Here is a 22,189-nt window from a genome sequence, read left to right as displayed (position 1 = left end):
GGCAATAGTGGAGGTGAGCTCCCACTATCTATTAAATGCCCCCAGTGGCTTGCGTCTCAAATAGCCTCTATAAACAAGTTGAGCTCCTAGCCTTCACATGTGGCTTAGCTAGTAAGGCCGGCAGAACTGTTTCTACTAACAGGAGAAGGTGCAAAGGTGGGTTATTGGTGCCTAAGAACCAATCTCTTCAGAAAGATGGAGCTTGTCAACCATGGTTGGCAGCTCATCAAGGGGAAGAAAACTCTGATCTCGAACCTCTGCTACCTTGCAGCTATGCCCATTCATGGGGAAGGCTTTGGCAGTAAACCCAGAGGAAATATTCAGAGCTAGAGTCACTAAGGCAGTCCTATGTTGAGTTTTAATGCTGATTGGCAACTCCTGCAATGCCATTGGTGCCAAACTCTGTTGTTCTCTATCGTTCACTTGGATTTGTTAGCTGCATGGAGAGGGAGAGCATGCTGCATGGGCAGTAGCTTACTGTCCATATCGTACTTTCCTGACCTGCATATACAATATAGATAGCTTGGACACAGCATCCATAATTGACCTTAACCAGTGGAGGTCCTGGTCCTCCTAGTTTTTGTCCACTACATGTGAGGCAGGGTCAGACCATTCAGCACCTCAAAGCAGCTCATCAATTAAATGAGTTACTTTCCTCCACTTCCTATTCCCACTCTATCTATACCCTTGGTTCCTTAAGGATCTTTAATTCATTCTCCTGGTCTTGATACTCTTAGTCATTTCATAGATTTATGATACTCTGAGTAATGGAATTACTCAATTTAGTCCTAAATATTTTGAAGCTACTGCCCCAAGTTGATGACTCCAGAGTTGTAACAAGCAGCACTCCGTATTTCACTAAAGTTTAAATAGATGACTCACTATTTAAACTCTAATCTTTCCTCACAGGACAGATCTTTTCATTGTGGACTTCACACAATCCTTTGCTGTATTCCCTGTAAAGCCAAATATACCAAGCCTAGGGTAAGGAGAGTTTATTTCCTGGCTGGATTTTAACTACAGTGAGAATTCTTTACCCTTTTCATATATCATCCGTTTGATCACAGTGGTCAATAAACTGGACCAAGGAATTGATTGTGGACTTCAGGAAGGGAAAGTTGAGGGGACGCATACCAGTCCTCATCGAGGGATCAGCAGTGAAAAGGGTGAGCAGTTTCAAGTTCTTAAGTGTCAACATCTCTGAAGATCTATCCTGACTCCAAGGAGTTTGAGGAGAATTGGTATGTCACCAAAGACACTAGCAAATTTCTACAGATGTATGTTGGAGAGGATTCTAACTGGTTGCATCATCATCATCTGGTATGGAGGGGCCACTGCACAGGGTTGGAAAGAGCTGCAGAAAGTTGCAAACTCAGTCGGCTCCATCATGGGTACTTACCTCCCCAGCATCCAGGACACCTTCAAAAGGTGATGCCTCAAAAGGGCGGCATCGTTAAGGACCCCGTTACCCATGGTATGTGCTCTTCTCGTTGTTACCATCTAGAAGGAGGTTCAGGAACCTGAAGACAACCACTCAACGTTTTGAGAACAACTTTCCTTCTGCCACCAGATTTCTGAATGGACAATGAACCCATGTACACTGCCTGACTATTTTTGTTTGCTCTCGTTTAGCGCTACTTATTTAAATTAATTTTAAATATATATTTCTTATGGTAATTTGTAGTTTTTTTATTATGTATTGCAATGTACTGCCACAAAACAACACATTCCATGATGTATGCTAGTGATATTAACCCTGATTCTGATTCTCATTATGACTTCTGAATTTACCCATTTATTAACGTAGATCCATGTGTATATGTATGTATGTGTATAAATGTGTATACAGTTCCTACATAAAAGAAGAATTCTGCTCCCCCCACCCCCCCGCCGGAAGTTTTCATGTTTTACTGTTATACAATATTGAATCACAGTGGATTTAATTTGGCTTTTTTGACTCTGATCAACAGAAAAATACTCTTTCATGTCAAAGTGAAAACAGATCTCTACAATGTAATCTAAATTAATTACAAATATAAAACACAAAATAATTGAGTGCATAAAAATTTTTTACCCCCTTCAAGTCAGTATTTAGTAGATGTACCTTTGGCAGCAATGATAGCCTTGAGTCTGGAAATTTCTGGTACAAATGTGCTTTTTGCCTGGAATGCCAGGTAAGAAAATTGTGATGGATTGGTGTTTCACATTGTGAGGAACAGTAACCTTGCATATGTGCCTGTTCAATTTCTGATATGTTAGCTTTTTGTTCTTATGGTCACTCACAGCTAGGGCAAAAGTAAATGCTTCATGACCTAATATCAGTTTCCAGCATTTATTTGTTCTATTGTGTTACTTTGATGTGATGTTGAAATGATGGATACTTTGTCTCCTTTCAGGCTGCCATACGTGTACTGATATCTTTGAAACAAATGGAAAAACAAAAGAATATCTGCTTGCTGGATCACTTGATGCTTGAACCAAAATAAAAGTTGTCCTGGAACAACTGTAAGTTTCTTTTAGGTGTTTTTGACTGTGCTGTGTAATGTGGCAGGATAGAGAATGGCTATATATTGCATGACAGAACACATGAAGATTAATTCCAAGGAGCTTCTCTATGGTATAAATGTGTGCCTGAATTTTTTTTTAAGATTCTGACCCCATTATATTCACCATTGCCTCTGGCATGTTGGCCATAGCAGCAGAGTTCATTCTTGAAAAGCAAGTTATCATGTGACTGATGTAATACTGAAGGCAAAGTGGAAAATAATTAGCAGTAGTTTTGGCATGTGCAAATGGCATCTCTGGTATTAACGATGTCTGTGGATCATTGCATTCAGTAACATGAAGGAGGTCATTTGACCTATTCTGTCTGTGTTGAGTGAACCAGTGTATTTAATGCTAAATGATGCATACAAAGAGAGAAGAAAAAGTCCAGAAAGCAATAATTCTGGCTAGAATTATGGTAGAAACAAGACTTGTAGTGCTTTTTTTCTGGTGCTCATGGCAATTAATTTTGGCTTTGTAGTGGAAAATGTTTAGGATACAAGTATCCAATTACTAGCCACAAGGGCTAATCAAACACACATAGGCCACAAATTATTTGCTTCAATCAGGCATATATCTTAGTAAAGGAATCTTTTGACACCACAATCTCTAACACTGTTGCTCTTTGATAAATCTTGTGGATAAAATTGTGACTTGTAAGGATTATAGTAGACAGAATAGGAGTTGTGGTGTTCTACAAAATAAATAGTAGGAACATAGAAAACCTATGGTACAATACAGGCCCTTCGACCCACAAAGTTGTGCCGAACATGTCCCTACCTTAGAAATTACTAGGCTTATCTATAGCCCTATTTTACAAAGCTCCATGTACCTATCTAAAAGTCTCTTAAAAGACCCTATCGTATCCGCCTCCACCACCATTGCTCAGCCCATTCCACGCACTCACCACTCTCTGAGTAAAAACTTACCCCTGACATCTCCTTTGTACCTACTCCCCAGCACCTTAAACCTGTGTCCTCTTGTGGCAACCATTTCAGCCCTGGGAAAAAGCCTCTGACTTATATACCTCTATCAGGTAACCTCTCATTCTCTGTCGCTCCAAGGAGAGAAGGCCGAGTTCACTCAACCTTTTCTAGTAGAAAGAAAAATAGTGCATTTGTCAAGGTGAATTATGTCATCAAGATGTACAGAAACTTTACTTAACTTGAACTTTGAACACTACAATAAACTTTACTGAAATATTCCCTCTAGACATTAAATCTGTGAGACAAAGTCCACAATAGAATAATTAATTCATTGTCTCCTAACATAGTGGACACTTACTTGTCTCAGAATCAGTGTGATTATATTCACTTGCTAGATTCTTGGGATGTCCAATGAAGGGCATTGAGGAAACTTTTTTTTATTACCCACACGTTCCTGCTGGTGAGTTACCTTCTTGAATTGCTGCCGTCCTATGTATCTGTACTCTGAGATTCCTCTGCTCTATTACAGTACCATTTAATATACTAATTCTGAATTAAATTCCATTTGCCATTCCTGGGTCTGCCTATCCAGATGATCAAAACCCTGTTATAAATCTTGATACTCCACTGTTTGCATTACTACCTATTTAAGTGTCATCTGCAAACTTGCTATTCCTCATGTATACTAATCTAAGTCATCAAAATAGGATTTATCTTTGTCCCAAAGCATTAAGCGATTCAGAAATGGCTTCTCCCCTTCCACTATCAAAATTCTGAATGAACTGTACTATTCACTTTGTAACTTATAGTAATTTTATGTCTCTGCACTGTACTGCTGCTGCAAGACAAATTTCATGTCATATCACTGTTTTATAATAAACTTGATTCTGAACTTGTTTTAATCCTTCCAGGACTGGATCATTATCCATAGCATCCAGGATGCATTGCCCATAAATCAATCTTTCTTATTGGTACAAAATTAAGTTAACAATTTGAACAAAGAACAGAACAGCACAGTAACAGACCCTTTGACCCACAGTATTGTACTGAACTAATTAAGCTAATGACATCTGACTAAATTGATCCCTTCTGCCTGAGCATGTTCCATATCCATGCATTAACTGCATATGCATGTTCCAGTCCAAGAGCCTCTTGAATGTCTCTATCATATCTGCCTCCAGTACAATCTTCTAGGCACTCGCTGCTGTCTGTGCAGGGAAAGAACTTGCCCTGGCCATTTCCTTTGAAGTCTTCTCCCTCCCCCCCACATCAACTTAAATGCACATCCTCTAATGTTAGACCTCTCTAAAATTCTTGATCCGCCCATCCTACATGCAGTTTTTTTATTCATCTTTGGCCATTGGCTAGTGAATAGGTGCAGGGACATTCACTGGTTGTCTTTGGTACCAAGGTGTTGAGGCCAATTGCCAGTTCATTACTCAATCAAATGTAACTAAAGACAGACTTGGACTTTAAGCCCCTGTGGCATTAATAGTTGCGGAACTGGGAGAACACAAGAAAATAGGGGAAGGAGTAGTCACCTGCTCCTTAAATCTTCTCTGCCATTCAATATCATCATGGCCAGTCTAACCAAGGCCTCAGATCCTCCCCTGCCAGATCCGCATTGCCTTAATTCTTCTGATTTTTCAAAAAATTATCTTCTCTTACCCACACCCCTCCCTCCCCACTCCCATTTAAAATACTTCTATTATGTTGGCCTCCACAACTTTCAGGGGCAGAGAATTCCAGTTATTCACTACCTCTGAGAAGAAGTTTCTGTTCCTTAGTTATGGATAACATTAAATATCGATTCAGGTTAATTTATCCTTTTTTGTGTAAGGAGAACAAACTGTGTGCCCCATCCTAGGTTTTGCCTCACCAATACCCAGTACAATTATAATGAAACTTTCCTGTTTTAAAAGTCGTATTTGAATAAAGGCCAACATATCATTTACCCTCTTAACTGTTACTGCACTTATGATTCATGGTTCCTCTCAAGTTCACTCATTTTTGTGCCCATTTAGGGCAAGACCTTGCACTTTCCCACATTAAACTCCATTTGCCAAGTTTTCCCTGAATCTATTCCAATTCCAATCTCATACAATGATAAGGATTTTCTCACAATATCTTTAAGTACAACTTGCCCTTCCCCCTATCTTCATGCTATTAGAGATGCCCATAAACCTAGGAGCAGATTTAGGCCATTTGGCCCATCAAATCTGCTCTGCCATTCTATCATGGCTGATTTATTATCCCTCTCAATCCCGTTCTCCTTCCCACTCACCGTAACCTTTGATCCCCTTACTAATCAGGAACCTAGCAATCTGCACTTTAAATATACCCAATGACTTAGCCTCCACAGTCAATTGTGGTAAGGAATTCTGATAGCTTTTACTGTATATTCTAGTCTGATCTACTTAATATTCACATCATGAGGTTATGTGTTTCCACATAAAATGTTCCTTGGGAAATAACAGTTAAGCAAGTATTTTTATTCAATTGTATAGCTATTTCAAAGAGCTAATGGGCCAAGGTCACATGTTTCTGTGGTTAAGACTCTGGTTCATCTATCAGAATATTGATGAAGTTAAATTATTGACACTCAGACACATATAGCTCCGGACGGTAATCAGCTTTATTTTAAATGTGTGAAGGTGGCAAGTGGCAATGAAATAATCTTCCATTTCTGGCTAATACTTGTGATCTTGCTTTAATCAGAATGTCATGAAAACTGTTGGCTTGCAGTAGAGTGCAAGACATAAAAAGTACAGCAATTTACAAAAAATGAAGAGTGCAAAAGAGGAATGAAGAGGTAATGTTCATGGGTTCATAGACCATTCAGACATCTGATGGCAGAGGGGAAGAAACTTCTCTTAAAACGGAGTGTGGGTTTTTAGGCTCCTGTAGCCCCCACCTCCCATTACCTTGATGGTAGTAATGAGAAGAGGGAATGTCTTGGATGGTGAGGGTTCCTAATGATAGGCACTGCCTCTTGAAGATGACCTGGATGGTGGAGAGGCTTATGCCCGTGATGCAGCTGGCTGAATCTACAAACCTTTTTTGCCCCTTTTGATTCTGTTTATTGAAGTCTCCATACCAGGTGACTATGCAGTCAGTCAGAATGCTCTCCAATGTACATCTACAAATATTTGCAAGAGTCTTTAGTGACATATCAAATCTCCTCAGACTCCTAATGAAGTAGAATCACTAGAGTGCCACCTTCTTGATGGCATCAATGTATTGGACTCAAGATGATGATGTCCAGTAACTTGGAGCTGTTCTCCCTTTCCACCACTTAATGAAGACTGGTGTGTGTTCTTCCAACTTCTCCCTCCTGAAGTCCACGTTGATCATCAAGGTGCGCTGATAAAGGGCGATTCTTTTGTGTGTAGTTCTGATGGGAATCATCAAATATTTCTGTTCAGGACTACTACAGCTGAAATCCACAATGACAGCCATGGGTATTTCAGTAAGCAACATCATTTTAAGTTGTTTAAAGAGTCTATCAATCCTCAAAATTGACAAATCCTGGGCAGCAGACTTTAGTCACGAGTGCAATTCCCTTTTAAGAAAACGGAGGCACAGATACCGCGCCAGTCTGTGAGTATGATTGAAATGCAGAGGCTTTAGACCCTCCCTCCCTCCCTCCCCCCCCCCCCCCACTCCTGACTAGCCTGATGGTGCAGCTCAATGACTTCCCCGTTCTCTGCAGACAGGACGACTGAGTCTTTTAAAGGTAGAAGAGGTGGAGTATGCTTTATGATTAACTCATCCTGGTGCACAGATGTAGTTGTTCTGTCTCAGTACTGCTTACCCGACCTGGAATATCTAGCGGTCAAATGTCATCCTTTTTATCTGCCGAGGGAGTTTTCCGCCATCATCCTGGTAGCTGTGTACATTCTACCTTAGGACAATGTCAGGTAGGCACTGGACGAATGAATCTCTGTGATCACCAGACACAAAACAGCAAACTCTGATGCCTTTATCATTGTGGGGGATTTCAACTATCCAGCTTGAAGAAATCTCTGAATGACTACCACCAACGTATCACCTATCGAACCAAAGGAGCCAACACACTTGACCATTGTTATACCACAATCAAGAATGCTTACTATGCCATCCTTCACCCATATTTTGGAAAATCAGATCACCTGGCTGTACTTCTGGCATATAGGCAGAGGCAAAAGACCGCAGCACCAGTGATGAGGAAAAAGAGACTATGCTCAAGGGAAGTGGAGTAGTGCTTACAGGGCTACTTTGAGTTGGTGGACTGGACAATATTCAGGGATGCATCTTTGAATCTGAATGCATATACCACAGTTGTCACTGACTTCATCAAGATTGTGGATGAGTATGTGCCTTCGAGATCATACTGGATATACCTAAATTTAATGTCATGGATGAATCAAGCTATTCATAGTTTACTGAGGGCAGATCTGTGACATTCAAGAACAGTGATCCAGAACTATACGAGTCCAGGTATGACATATGAAAGGCTATTTTAAGAGCAAAAAAACCATTTTTGATTGAGGTTAGAGACGGAATCAGATGCATGTCAGCTCTGATGAGGTTTGCAGGCCATTACTTCCTACAGTGCAAAACCTAAAATCATGAATGGCTGTGATGTTTCATTCCCAGATGAGCTCAGCGCCTTTTATGCACACTTTGAAAGGGAGAATAAAGCTACACCTGTGCAAATCCTTGCGGCATCTGATGACCCTGTGTCTTTGGTCTTGGAAACTGACGTCAGAACGTCTTTCAAGAAGGTGAACCCTTTCAAGGCGTCAAGCCCTGATAGTGTATCTGTTGAGGCTCTGAAAACCTGTGCCAGCCAACTAGCAGAAGTGTTCAAGCAACACACATCAAATTTGTTGGTGAACACAGCAGGCCAGGCAGCATCGCTAGGAAGAGGTACAGTCGACGTTTCAGGCTGAGAACCTTCGTCAGGATTAACTGAAGGAAGAGCTAGTAAGAGATTTGAGAGGGGGAGGGGGAGATCCAAAATGATGATTGAATTTGATTGAAAAGATTGAAGTGTTCAAGCATGTCTTCAGTCAAAGTTTCCCTCCTGCTTCAAAATGGTGACAATCATAAGATGCACAAGATGCATAATGCACAAGAAAAGCAGGGTGACCTGCCTTGATGACTATTGGCCATGGCACTCACATTAACTGTGATGAAGTACTTTAAGAGGTTGGCCGTGGCTAGAATTAAATCCTGCCTAAGTAGGGACCTGGACCCACTGCATTTTGCCTATCGCCACATAGTCTGCAGTGGATGCATTCTCACTGGCTCTCCACTCGGCCTTGGATCACCTGAACAATAGTAATACTGATGTCTGGCTGCTGTTTATTGATTACAGCTCAGTGTTCAACACAATCACACCTTCAGTTCTAATCAAGAAGCTTTAATATTTGGGCTTCTGTACCCTCTGCAACTGGATCCCTGGATCCTTGACTTCCTCACTGCGAGTCTGTGCACATCACAAATAGCATCTCCTCTTTGCTGACAATCAACACTGGCGCACTACAAGGATGCGTGCGTAGTCCACTGCTCTACTCTCTCTCCACCCACAAATGTGTGGTGACAGTGGTATGCAAAAGTTTGGGCACCCCTGGTCAAAATTTCTGTTACTGTGAATAGCTAAGTGAGTAAAAGATGAATTGATTTCCAAAAGACAAAGTTAAAGATGACACATTTCTTTAATATTTTAAGCAAGAAAACTTATTTATTTCCATCTCTTACAGTTTCAAAATAACAAAAAAGGAAAAGGGCTGGAAGCAAAAGTTTGGGCACCCTGCATGGCAGTACTTAGTAACACCCGCTTTGGCAAGTATCACAGCTTGTAAATGCTTTTTGTAGCCAGCTAAGAGTCTTCCAATTCTTGTTTGCAGGATTTTTGCCCATTCTTCTTTGCAAAAGGCTTCCAGTTCTGAGAGATTCTTGGGCTGTCTTGCATGCACTGCTCTTTTGAGGTCTGTCCACAGATTTTTTATGATGTTTAGGTCAGGGGACTATGAGGGCCATGGCAAAACCTTCAGCTTGCGCCTCTTGAGGTAGTCCATTGTGGATTTTGAGGTGTGTTTAGGTTCATTATCCCCTTGTAGAAGCCATCCTCTTTTCATCTTTGGCTTTTTTTTTTGCAGACGGTGTGATGTTTGCTTCCAGAATTTGCTGGTATTTAATTGAATTCATTCTTCCCTCTACCAGTAAATGTTCCCCGTGCCACTGGCTGCAACACAAGCCCAAAGCATGATTGATCCACTCCTGTGCTTAACAGTTAGAGAGGGGTTCTTTCCATGAAATTCTGCACCTTTTTTTCTCTAAACATACCTTTGCTCATTGCGGCCAAAAGGTTCTATTCAAAACATCTAAACAAGCCTGATGCATTTTGGAAACAAGTCCTGTGAACTGATGAAGTTAAAATAGAACATTTTGGCCGCAATGAGCAAAAGTATGTTTGGAGAAAAAAAGGACGCAGAATTTCATGAAAAGAACTCTCTCCAACTGTTAAGCACGGGGGGTGGATCGGTCATGCTCTGGGGTTGTGTTGTAGCCTGTGGCACGGGGAACATTTACTGGTAGAAGGAAGAATGAATTCAATTCAATACCAGCAAATTCTGGAAGCAAACATCACGCTATCTGTAAAAAAAAAAAGCCAAAGGTGAAAAGAGGATGGCTTCTATAATGGGATAATGAACCTAAACACACCTCAAAATCCACAATGGGCTACCTCAAGAGACACAAACCCTCACAGTCCCCTGACCTAAACATCAAAATAGCAGTGCATGCAAGATGGCCCAAGAATCTCTCAGAATTAGAAGCCTTTTGCAAGGAAGAATGGGCAAAAATCCCCCAAACAAAAATGGAAAGACTCTTAGCTGGCTACAAAAAGCATTTACAAGTAGTGATACTTGCCAAAGCGCGTGTTACTAAGTACTGCCATGCAGGGTGCCCAAACTTTTGCTTCCAACCCTTTTCCTTTCCTGTCATTTTGAAACTGTAAGAGATGGAAATAAAAAAGTTTTCTTGCTTAAAATATTAAAGAAATGTGTTATCTTTAACTTTATGCCTTTTGGAAATCAGTTCATCTTTTACTCACTTAGCTATTCACAGTAACAGAAATTTTGACCAGGGGTGCCCAAATTTTTGCATGCCACTGTAGGTACAGCTCAAATGTCATCTACAAATTTGCCGACAAAACAACTATTGGCAGAATTTCAGATGGTGATGAGGAGGCATACAGGAATGAGATTGATCAGCCGGTTGAGTGGTGCAGCAACAATAACCTTGTACTTAATGTCATCATGACCAAGGAATTGATTGTGGTCTTCAGGAAGGGGAAGTCGAGGGAACACACATCATCATCATTGAGGGATCAGCACTGGAAAGGATGAGCAGTTTCAACTTCCTGTGTGTTTTCATCTCTGAAGTTCTATCCTTGGCCCAACATATCGATGCAAATACAAAGAAGCCATGACAGCAGCTACACTTCATTAGGAGCTTAAGGAGAACTGTTATGTCATCATTGACTCTCGCAAATTTCTACAAATGTACCGTGGGGAACATTCTAACTGCTCTGGTATAGACAGCCACTGCATGAGATCAGGAAAAACTGCAGGAAGTTGTAAGCTCTTCTTCTTTTAATGGCGGTTAGCAGTCCAACTTAAAGGTGCATTACTGCCACCAACTGAACTGGAGTGTGGTGTAGAGACATAAAAGCCCTACTAGTTGTTTATCAAATGAAAACTAAATTACCCCCAAAAGCCCTATAGATTGTAAATAATGAGAGACAATATTGTGAATTAAATTAAAGTCACTTCCATGACTTAGTAAAATTTTTAAATGAAAACTATCAACCCCCAAAAAAAGTAGGCCCTGATCTCAACAGCAACGAGGGCACCTTCGAATGGTGACATCCATCACCCACAACATGTCCTCTTCTCATTGCTGCCATCAGGCAGGAGGTACAGGAGTCTGAAGACGCACACTCCATCCTTCAGGAACAGCTTCTTCCCCTCTGCCATCAGATTTCTGAGTGGACAGTAAACCCATGAAGACTTCCTCACTATTTTTTTCCTCTCTTTTTGTACCACACATGTAATTTGATTTTTCTGAAATACACTTACTGTAATTTATAACTTTTTATGATTATTGCAATGTACTTCTGCCACAAAACAACAAATTTCATGATGTATACCAGTGATATTAAACCTGATTCTAATTCAATCAATTCTTTGGTCTTGCTGATGCTAATTGAAAGATTGTTGTGGTGACACCACTTATCCAGCCAAGCTATGTCACTGCCATACCTCTCCTTGTCATCATCTGATGCTTCATCAAATGGATCTTGTAAATCTACATTGTTCTTATTTTTTATACTGTACTCTTAAAGGTCAATTAAGTGACATTTCTTCAGTAACTATATTGAAAATAAGGAACCATCAGTTTTTCATTTACTGATAGTTTTGAAAATATGGTAGCAGAGTTGCCAGGAATTCTTTTCAAAGTAACACTGTGGCCAGAGCAACAGTGCCTATTTTTGTGTAAGGCTGACACAACATAGCATGCTTTTGGTTTGTAATGGAATGAGAGGCTTTTCTCAGAATCTTACACAAATCTTGCAAGAATTATTAAATCTACACCTCTGAATCTAATGTTCAAGCAGTTTTCCTTCCTTTCTTTTGCTAAGTATCATGCTGATGTATTTGTGCCTCTTTCACTGGCAATGACAGAACCCTGAAATAAGTTTACACGGTTACTTCGGGGTTGGCCTGTTATTTGTTACAGGTTCCCCAGCATTGGAGTAGCACATGGGAAGCTACATTTTGCTTTAACCAGTCACAAGAATTTCTTCTCTGGAATTCAACCCCACATTCATCATCCTGCAGGTCAAATTAATTGAATAGATTTGATATATGGGGAGCAAAGTTGAAAGTGAAACAAGCCTTGTAGAGAAGTTAGGGGGAGAGGGAATGGCTGTTTTCAGAGGCAGCCAGGTGATGTTGTGCTTTCATTGTTGTAATTAACAAATGAATGAGGGCAGTTGAAGAAAACAAACACCATGCTAGAACTGTGAGATGTAGAACTTCAGTAGCCACTGGGAATACCAAACAAGAGGACTCGCAGACATCAAGACCTTTTGTCTTTCCCAGTGGACTTGCAGGCTCTAGTCTTCAGACATTGTGTTTTGACCAGGACTTTCCAGTCTTTGACATTTGACCCTAAGGCTCACTTACGAAGGGACCCTGAACTCCAGGTCTTGAACTTGGGACTCGCTGATGGCAGGACCCTCAAATCAAGGCCTTGAGCTCCAGACTTGCTGACTCACCAGCCTAGGGATTCACTGGCCCTCATATCTCCTACCTATACTGTATATACCTCCGATCTAGGGACATGCTCACTTTGTGGGACTCGCTGGCCTGGAGGCCACCAGCCTCATTCTGCTGATCTTCGTGCACCATGCTTGCCAGCCAGATGTCTGTCCACATGTTCATTTCATTGGCCTTCCAATGTGGAGTGCGGAGCAGAGGGCTAGTCTCCAGCATAACCTCTAACTCTCTCACACCCTTGTCCCTAAATCTTAATGTGACTCCTGTATTAGAAGTGGCTGATTACCTGAGATGTAGGGGACGAAAGCTGGAGATGTGGAATGGGGTGGAAAAAAGGTCATGATCACCCTTTCGGACTGAATAGAAGTACTCTGCAAAGTGCTCACTTAACCTGCATTTTGTAGAGAAGGTCAAGTAATGCACTGTCTACTAGACAGGAAGAAGTGCAGTTGTACTTAATGTTACTGCACAGTACCCTTCAGCTTAATTCTTTCCACTTCCTCCCTCCTTCCAGTTGTATTTTGATTGAATATCCTGTGCAGTGTTCGGCATATTTCTGTGTATTATTTCTTTTCAAATGTGTATTATTGCTTCTTGCAGCTTCATGCCTTTAAATAACTTATGGAGAACATGTATTTTTTCTCCACAAAGCCACTATAAGAAATGTTTAGCTGTAACCTAACAGTAACTCTGGCTGGAGAGTGTGCTGTAAAGATTCACGAGGACATTTCTAGAACTAGTGAGTTATAAAAAGAGTCTGGGACTTTATTCCCTGGAGCAGGGATAATCTTAGAGGTTTCTAAATGGTAACGTAGTGGTTAACACAGTGTTTTACAGTATTAGCAGCCTGAGTTCAATTCCTGTTGCTGCTGTAAGGAGTTTGTACATTCTGTCAGCGACTGTGTGGGTTTCCTCTGGGTGCTCCAATTTCCTCCCAGAATCCAAAGACATACCGGTTGGTAGGTTAATTGGTCATTGTAAATTGTCCCTCAATTAGGCTAGGATTGCTGGGCAGTACAACTCAAAGGGCCAGAAGGGCCTAGTCCACACTGTATGTCAACAAATAAATATAAGATGAGGAGGGTGTAGATATGGTGCATGGTCTTTTTGTAGGGTTAGGAATTTAACACTACAAGACATTGTTTTAAGGTGAGGGAGGGGAAAGATCTTTTTAAAAACGATCTGAAGAGCAAACTTTGCACAGATGTTGGTGGGTTTGTGGAATTAACTGCTTGGAGAAGGCATTTGGATGCAAGGAAAGCAAAGCTTTAGAGTGATGTGAGTCACATACAGACAAATGGGACTAACTTGGGTAGTTGGCGTTGGGCGAGTTGGGCTGAAGGACCTGTTTCTGTGCTGTATGACTACAACATGAAGGAGAATGTCATATGGTGCTGATTTCCTTATAGTCTGTCTATATTGGGGCTAACCCTTTAAGTTTGTGCCAAGGTTGCAGCACTTTTGAAGTTTCAGTGCTTGTCATGATGGAATCATTGTGCAGTGCTCTAGTGATGAGCTGTGCTATAGTGACTGGAGGGGTTCCCCTTCTCAAGTTGGCCAAACACGTACAAAGGCAGGACTTGGAGTGCAGGTTGCCTGCCACCTGAGCTGCGTATTATAATTTGTGGGTTTAAACAGTCTTGAAAATTATTATTTATGGCACTGTACTGCTACCACAAAACAACAGATTTCAAGACATATGCCAGTGATATTAAACTTGATTCTGATTTTGAAGAAGATTGAATTGGGGGAAAACAGTGGAATGATATAAATCACAATCAGTCCGTTCGGACTGCTCTGTGAAGCTATTCAATCAGCTTCCTGTCCCTAATGCGGGGTTCTAGTGTGTGTTTTTTGATCCAAAATGTTGACTTTCCTCTCCTCCTTCCCCCCCCCCCCTCCCCCCCCCAGATGTTGTTCAATTCATTGAGTTCCTCCGGCGGTTTGTTGGTTGCTCCAGATTCCAACATTTGCAGTCTCTTGTCTGGCTTCACTCCCCTATTGGCAAGTCATGACAAGCAGTGTGGCTCTCTGAGCACTTTGAGTTGAATTGAATAATTCCTCATCCTAATTCTATCTCCTTTTGCAAAATAAAATTGGCAGAGACTTGGTTTATACAATGTTAAAATAACGGGACAGTGCAGGACTCGACGCTGTTGCAGTAGCTGTGAAGTGACCCTAGATGTCTCCGATGCACTTTGAAGGAACTGCTTGGTAATGAATGAGCTATATCATTTGGCAAAAGGGCTCTGCTACATTTGTTTGTTTTGAATTGCAGCAGCAAGCTAGTGTGGTCTGTGAACGTGTCCAGTTGGGTTGGATTCTCTGGCATGTCTGCTCTATTGTAATGGGTGAGAAAGCTGTATGAGCATTACTCTCCTGCCAAATGTGAGCACTTAGAATTGCAGAGCACACTATAAATGTTGGATGATGCAACCAAGGTTTGTCGCAATTAACACAAGCGCCAAGAAAGTGAATTGATGGGCTGGTTAACACTGCTTGTGCTCTCCTGGAGAAAATAACTTGTCCTAGAATATCCTTTCTTAGTCGAAATCAGTGACCAAATTGCAAGAGTCATAATTCAGTCAGGACAAATTCAACAATGTTTGTGATCCTATTCATAGAAATTGGAATGCTCTGATAAAATGTTTTCTTACAGCTTGCCAGTAAACCCCCTCCCCCCAAAATTTGTTTTAATTTCACTGTGAAAAGGACATCAAAAAGTCAGTTTCCTCCCAAAAAATGATCGTACCCTTGTACCTTTCTAGCTGTGATCTTCCTGTCTTGCACAGTTGTTGAGCTATTATCTACACTTTGCAGGCGATCCTTCAGGAAAGCTGAATTTATTATGTACACACGTACATGTATGCATGGGTACAATGGAAAGCTTACTTGCAGCAGCAGTAGCATATAAGAAGTGATGATGAATCAGAAGTTAAAATATGTACATAGATTATTACAGGACAGTACAGGCCGTTCAGCCCACGATACTCTGCTGACCTTTTAACATACTCCAAGTTCAATCTAATCCTACCCTCCTACATAGCCCTCCATTTGACTATCATCCGTGTGCCTAACTAAGAATTTCTTAAGTGCCCCTAATGTATCTACCTCTCTTCACCACCCTTGGCAAGCTGTTTCATACACCTAGCACTCCCTGTGTGAAGAACTTGCGTCTGACATCTCCCTTGTACTTTCCTCAAATCACCCTTAAAATTATGCCTCGTTGTAATAGCCATTTCCACCCTCGGAAAGTGTCTCTGGCTGTTCATTCGATCTTGTGCACCTCAATCATCTCACCTCTCATGGTCCTTTGCTTCAAAGAGAAAAGCCCTAGTTTGTTCAACATTATCTTCCTTAGATGTCCCCTCTAGTCCAGGCAGCATCCTGGTAAATCTCTTCTGCACCTTCACCAAAGCTTTCACATCCTTCCCGTAATGGAAAGAGCAAAACTGAACACAATATTCCATGTGTGATTAAACCAATGTTTTACAAAGCTGCAATATTACCTTGTGGCTCTTGAACTCAGTTCCCCGACTAATGAAGGCCATACACCTCCTTAACCACCCAGAATCAAAAAGGGTAGCAAATACGGTACTCAGTGTTATATCTCTGCACGGAGTATATAAAAAAAATAAGGTGGATGATCTTGTTGCACTATTACAGGTTGTCAGGTATGATGTGGCCATCACTGAATCATGGCTGAAGGATGGTTGTAGTTGGGAGCTATATGTCCAAGATCACACGTTGTATTGAAGGGATAGTAATGTAGGCAGAGGGGGTGGCATGACTGCTGGTAAGGATGGCGTCAAATCAGTAGAAAGATATGACAGGATTGGAAGATGTTGAATCCTTGTGGGTTGAATTAAAAAACTGCAAGGGTAAAAGGACCCTGATGGCAGTTATAAACAGGCCTCCCAACAATAGTTAGGATGTAGAGCACAGATTACGATGGGAAATAGAAAAGGCGTGTTAAAAGGGCAATGTTATGATGGTCATGGGAGATTTCAACATGCAGGTCAATTGGGAAAATAAGGCTTGTAATGGATCTCAAGAGAGTGAGTTTGTTGAATGCCTATGAGATGGCTTTTTAGAGCAGTTTGTCATTGAGCCTACTAGGGGATCAGCTATACTGGATTTGGTGTTATATAATGACCAGAGGCAATTAGGGAGCTTGAGGTAAAAGAACCCTTTTAGGAGGCAGTGATCACAATATGATTGAGTTCAACTTGAAATTAGATAGGGAAAAGGTAAAGTCTGATGTAGCAGTATTTCAGTGGAGTAAAGGAAATTACAGTGGAATGAGAGAGGAGTTGGCCAGAGTAAATTAAAAGGAGATGACAGTAGAGCAGCAATAGCGTGAGTTTCTGGGGGGGGACAAAATACTCAAATGGCAAAATAGTACAACCATGGCTGACAAGGGAGGTGAAACCTAATATGAAAGCAAAAGGGAGGATGTACAACAAAGAAAAAATTAGTGGAAAGACAGGGAATTGGGAAGCTTTTAAAACCTTACAGAGAACAACTAGAAGAAACATTAGGAGGGAAAAGATGAAATATGAAAGCAAGCTAGCAAACAATATCAAAGTTGAATATAAAAAGCTTTTTCAAGTATGTAAAAAGTAAAAGAGAGATGAGAGTAGATATAGGACTGCTAGAAAATGAGACCAGAAAAATAATAATAGGGGCCAAGGAAACAGCAGATGTACTAAATGAGTAATTTCCATCAGTCTTCACTATGGAAGACACTTGCAGTGTGCCACATGTTGAAGGGTGTGAGGGAAGAGAAGTGAGTGCAGTTGCTATTACAAGGGAGAAGGTGCTCTAAAATCTGAAAGACCCATGTGTATAAAAGCAACCTGGACCAGGTGAATGGCACCCTAGCGTTCTGAAAGAGGTAGCAGTAGAGACTGTGGAGGAAATAAAAAGTCATTGGACTCTGGCATAGTGCCAGAGGACTGGAAAATTGTAGATGTCGCTCTACTCTTTAAGAAAAGAGGAAGGCAGCAGAAGAGAAATTATTGACCAGTTAACCTGACCTCAGCGGTTGGGAAGGTGTTGGAGTTAGTTGTAAAGGATGAGATTATTGTTTGGTGACACGGGACAACGTAGGGCAAAGTCAACATGGTTTTCTTGAGGGAGAATCTTGCCTGATGACCCTGGTGGAAACCATTGAAGAGATTACATGTAGGATAGATAAAGGGCATGCAGTAGATGTATATTTGGACTTTCAGAAGGCCTTTGACAAGGTGCCACGCATGAGGTTGCTTACCAAGTTAAGAATCCATGGTATTACAGGAAAGTTACTGGCATGCTCAGAGCATTGGCTGATTGGTAGGAGGCAGTGAGTGGGAATAAAAGGATCCTTTTCTGGTTGGCTGCCAGTGGCTAGTGGTGTTCCACTGCGGATGGTGTTGGAACCACTTCTTTTAATGCTGTATATCAATGATTTAGATGATGGAATAGATGGCTCTGTTGCCAAGTTCGCAGATGATAGGAAGATTGGTGGATGGGGCAGGTAGTGTTGAGGAGAAAGGAAGGCTGCAGAAGGACTTGGACAGATTAGGAGAATTGGTAAGAAAATAGCTACTGAAATACCATGTTGGAAAATGCATGGTCATGCGCTTTGGTGTAGAAATAAACGTGCAGACTTTTTTCTAAGTGGGGAGAAGATACAAAAATCTGAGATGCAGAAGGACTTGAGAGTCCTTGTGCAGAACACCCTAAAGGTTAACTTGCAGATTGAGTCGGTGGTGATGTGGAAGTCGAATCCAGATAAACTCACTCAGAGACCGTATAAGTATAAACCCTTTATTCAAAGCCTCCGGGGCACTTCAGTTAGTGGTTCAAACAGGAACAGTCTTGTGACTGTTCCTGCTTGGTCCACCAACTAACTGGCAGGTCCTCTTACAGAATAGATATAGTTGTTCTTATATCCCCAGCCTTATCAATGTGCATGACAGTACAGAGACAAATTACAGAATAGATATAATGGCTCACATATGCAGAACAGGTTGGAGTGGTCTTATCTGTGTGCATGACTTGAAACACCTTGAAACACTGTCTAACTCCAAGAAGAAATATGGCTCAGCATGGCTTAGCACATCTGTTGATCATCAGTGGTTTCTTACAGAAAAATAGGCTGCTATTGTTTAACTGTCTGTGTTAACCCTTTACATACATTATCAGTGAGGAAGGCAAATGCAATGTTAGTATTCATTTCAAGAAGTCTGGAATACAAGATCAGGGATATGATGCTAAGGCTTTATAAGCCACTGGTGAGGCCTCACCTTGAGTACTGTGAACAGTTTTGGACTCATCTCAAAAAAGGTGTGCCATCATTGGAGAGGGTTCAGAGTATGTTCACAAGGATGATTCTGGGAATGAAAGGGTTATCATATGAGGAACGTTTGATAGCTCTGGGTCTGTACGCGCTGGAATTTAGAAGGATAAGGCAAAATCTCATTGAAACCTTTTGAATGTTGAAAGGCCTAGACAGAGTGGATGTGGAAAAGATGTTTTCCATGGTGGGGGAGTCTAGGACAAGAGGGTACAGCCTCAAGATAGAGGGGCATCCATTTAAAACAGATGTGGAGAAATTTCTTCAGCCAGAGGGTGGTGAATTTATGGAATATATTACCACAGGAGCTGTGGAGGCCAGGATGCTTGGTATATTTAAGGCAGAGCTTGATAGGTTCTTGATTGGATATGACATCAAAGACTACAGGAAGAAGGCCTGGGGGTGGGACAGAGGATGGAGAGAGGAAAAAAAGGATCAGCCATGATTAAATGGTGGAACAGGCTCAATGGGCCAAGTGACCTAGTTCTGCTCCTATGTCTTGTTTTCAGTCAATTTGTGTGCCAACTTTGATGGATCTATGGATGTGAACCCAAAGATCCATTTGTTCCTCCATACTGCCAAGAGTCCTGCTTTTAACTTGGTGTTCTACTTTCAAATTCGATCCTCCAATATGAAACGCTTGTCACTTTTCTGAGTTAAACTGCATCTGCCATTTCTTAGCCCAGCTCTGCATCTTGTCAATGTCTTGTTGCAACCTTTAACAATCTTCCATGTTATACACAACTCCACTGACCTTCATGCCATCTGCAGACTTGCTACCCTACTCTTCTACTTCTTCATTCAAGTCATGTAAGATGTAGAATCCTTGTGGGTAAAGATGAGAAACATCAAGGATTAAAAGGCTGTTATGAGAGTTACATACGGCCTCCGAACTGTAGCCAGGATATGTTACAAATTAAAATGGGAGATAGAAAAAGCATGTAAAAAGGGCAATGTTACTATAGTTATTGGGAAATTAGGTTGGTATTGGGTCGCAGAAGAAGGAATTTGTAGAATGCCTACTAAATGGCTTTTTAAAGCAGCTTGTGGTCAAGTCCATTAGGGAAAATGCATTTTTGGATTGGATGATGTGTAATAAACCAGATTTGATTTGGGAACTTAAGGTAAAGGAACCCTTAGGAGACACTGTTCATAATGATAGAATTCATTGTGTGGTCTGAAATGCATAAGCTAAAATCAGATGTATGGGTATTACAGTTGAGTAAAGGGAACTACAGAGGCATACGAGAGGAGCTGGCCAGAGTTGATTGGAAGAGGAGCAATGGATGGATTTTTGGGAGTAATTCAGAATGCACAGGATGAGTTCATCCCAAAGAAGAAACAGCATTCTAAAGGAGGAATAGGTAACCATGACTGATGAGGGAAGGCAAAACATAAAAACAAAAGACAGGATATACAGTACAGCAAAAATTAGTGGGAAGCTTTAAACACCAAATGAAGGCCACTAAAAAAAGCGATGGGAGAGAAGAAATGTAAAAGTAACTAACCAATATTCAAGGATACTGAAAGGTTTTGCAGCTATATTAGTAAAAGAAAAGCAAGAATGGAGATTGGACTGCTGGAAAATATCACTGGACGGATAGTCATAGGGAATAAAGAAATGGTGGATGAACTGAACAACACACACAAAATGCTGGAGGAACTCAGCAGGCCAAGCAGCATATAAGGGGAAAAAAGTACACTTGATGTTTCAGGCTGAAAACCTTCGGCAGGACTGGAGGAAGAAAAAGCCGAGGAATAGATTTAAAAGCTCACCATCAAACCTGCAGATAAGGGAAGTGCTGTAGTAGTCTGGCGTACAGGCCCCTACCTTGTGGAGGCCCAGCGCCAACTCTCAAGACACCTCCTCTTACCCCTTGAACAGGACCCCACTAAAGAATACCAGGTCATCGCCTCTCACACCATCACTAACCTTTTTAACTCTGGAGATCTCCCATCCACCACCACCAACCTCATAGTTCCCACATGCCGCACCTCCCGTTTCTACCTCCTACCGAAGATCCACAAACCCGCTTGTCCAGGTAGACCCATTGTTTCAGCTTGTTCCTGCCCCACTGAACTCGTATCTGCATACCTCAACTCTGTTTTATTCCCCTTAGTTCAGTCCCTTCCTACCTGCACCTGTGACACCTCACATGTTCTTGATCTTTTCAAGGATTTCAAGTTCCCTGGTCCCCATTATCTCATTTTTAGTATGGATGTCCTGTCCCAATACACTTCCATTCCCCACCAGGAAGGCCTCAAAGTTCTCTGTTTCCTCCTGGACACCTGACCGAACCAGTTCCCCTCCAACACCATTCTCCTCCGTCTAGCGGAACTTGTCCTCCCTCTCAATAATTTCTCCTTTGGCTCCTCCCACTTCTTTCAAACAAAAGGGGTAGCCATGGGCACTCGCATGTGTCCCAGCAGTACCTGCCTGCTTGTCGGCTGTGTGGAATACAGTACTCCATCTTCCAAACCTACACAAGTGACCATCCTGCACTTTTCCTATGTTGCATCAACGACTGCATTGGTGTTGCTTCCTGCACCCATGCTGAACTTGTCAACTTCATCCACTTTGCCTCCAACTTCCACCCTGCCCTCAAATTCACCTGGTTCATTTCTGACACCTCCCTTCCCTTTCTCAATCTCTCTGTTTCTGTCTCCGGAGAAGGTTTATCCACTGACATCTAATACAAACCCACGGACTCTCACAGCTACCTAGACTACGCCTCGCCCCACCCTACTATTTATAAAAACGCTACCCCCTTCTCTCCAGTCCTTCATCTCCGCCGCATCTCCTCTGAGGATGAGGCTTTTCAGAATCAGAATCAGGTTTATTATCACCGGCAAGTGACATGGAATTTGTTAACTTAACAACAGCAGTTCAATGCAATACATAATCTAGCAGAGAGAGGAAAAAATAATAATAAATAAAATATAATAATAAATAAACAAGTAAATCAATTACGTATATTGAATAGATTTTTAAAAATGTGCAAAAACAGAAATATATATTTAAAAAAAAGTGAGGTAGTGTCCAAAGC

General features: G+C 41.4%; 1 protein-coding gene across 6 annotated transcripts in view; it reads left to right on the top strand.

Moving 5' to 3' along the window:
- Nucleotides 1-22,189, top strand: part of disp1 (dispatched homolog 1 (Drosophila)) — a 419,126-nt gene that overhangs the window by 99,041 nt on the left and 297,896 nt on the right. For 5 of the 6 annotated variants that reach the window (XM_072248242.1, XM_072248256.1, XM_072248264.1 and 2 more), the window contains one exon: nt 2,397-2,505. The exons of the other annotated variant lie outside the window; for it this stretch is intronic. The gene's annotated coding sequence lies outside the window, so the exon portion shown is untranslated. The remainder of the gene's footprint in view (nt 1-2,396; nt 2,506-22,189) is intronic. 6 annotated transcript variants of the gene reach the window in all.

This window comes from Mobula birostris, chromosome 2 (genome assembly GCF_030028105.1).
Source record: "Mobula birostris isolate sMobBir1 chromosome 2, sMobBir1.hap1, whole genome shotgun sequence".
NCBI classification, from domain to species: domain Eukaryota; kingdom Metazoa; phylum Chordata; class Chondrichthyes; order Myliobatiformes; family Myliobatidae; genus Mobula; species Mobula birostris.
This window is presented reverse-complemented; position numbering and strand designations above follow the sequence as displayed.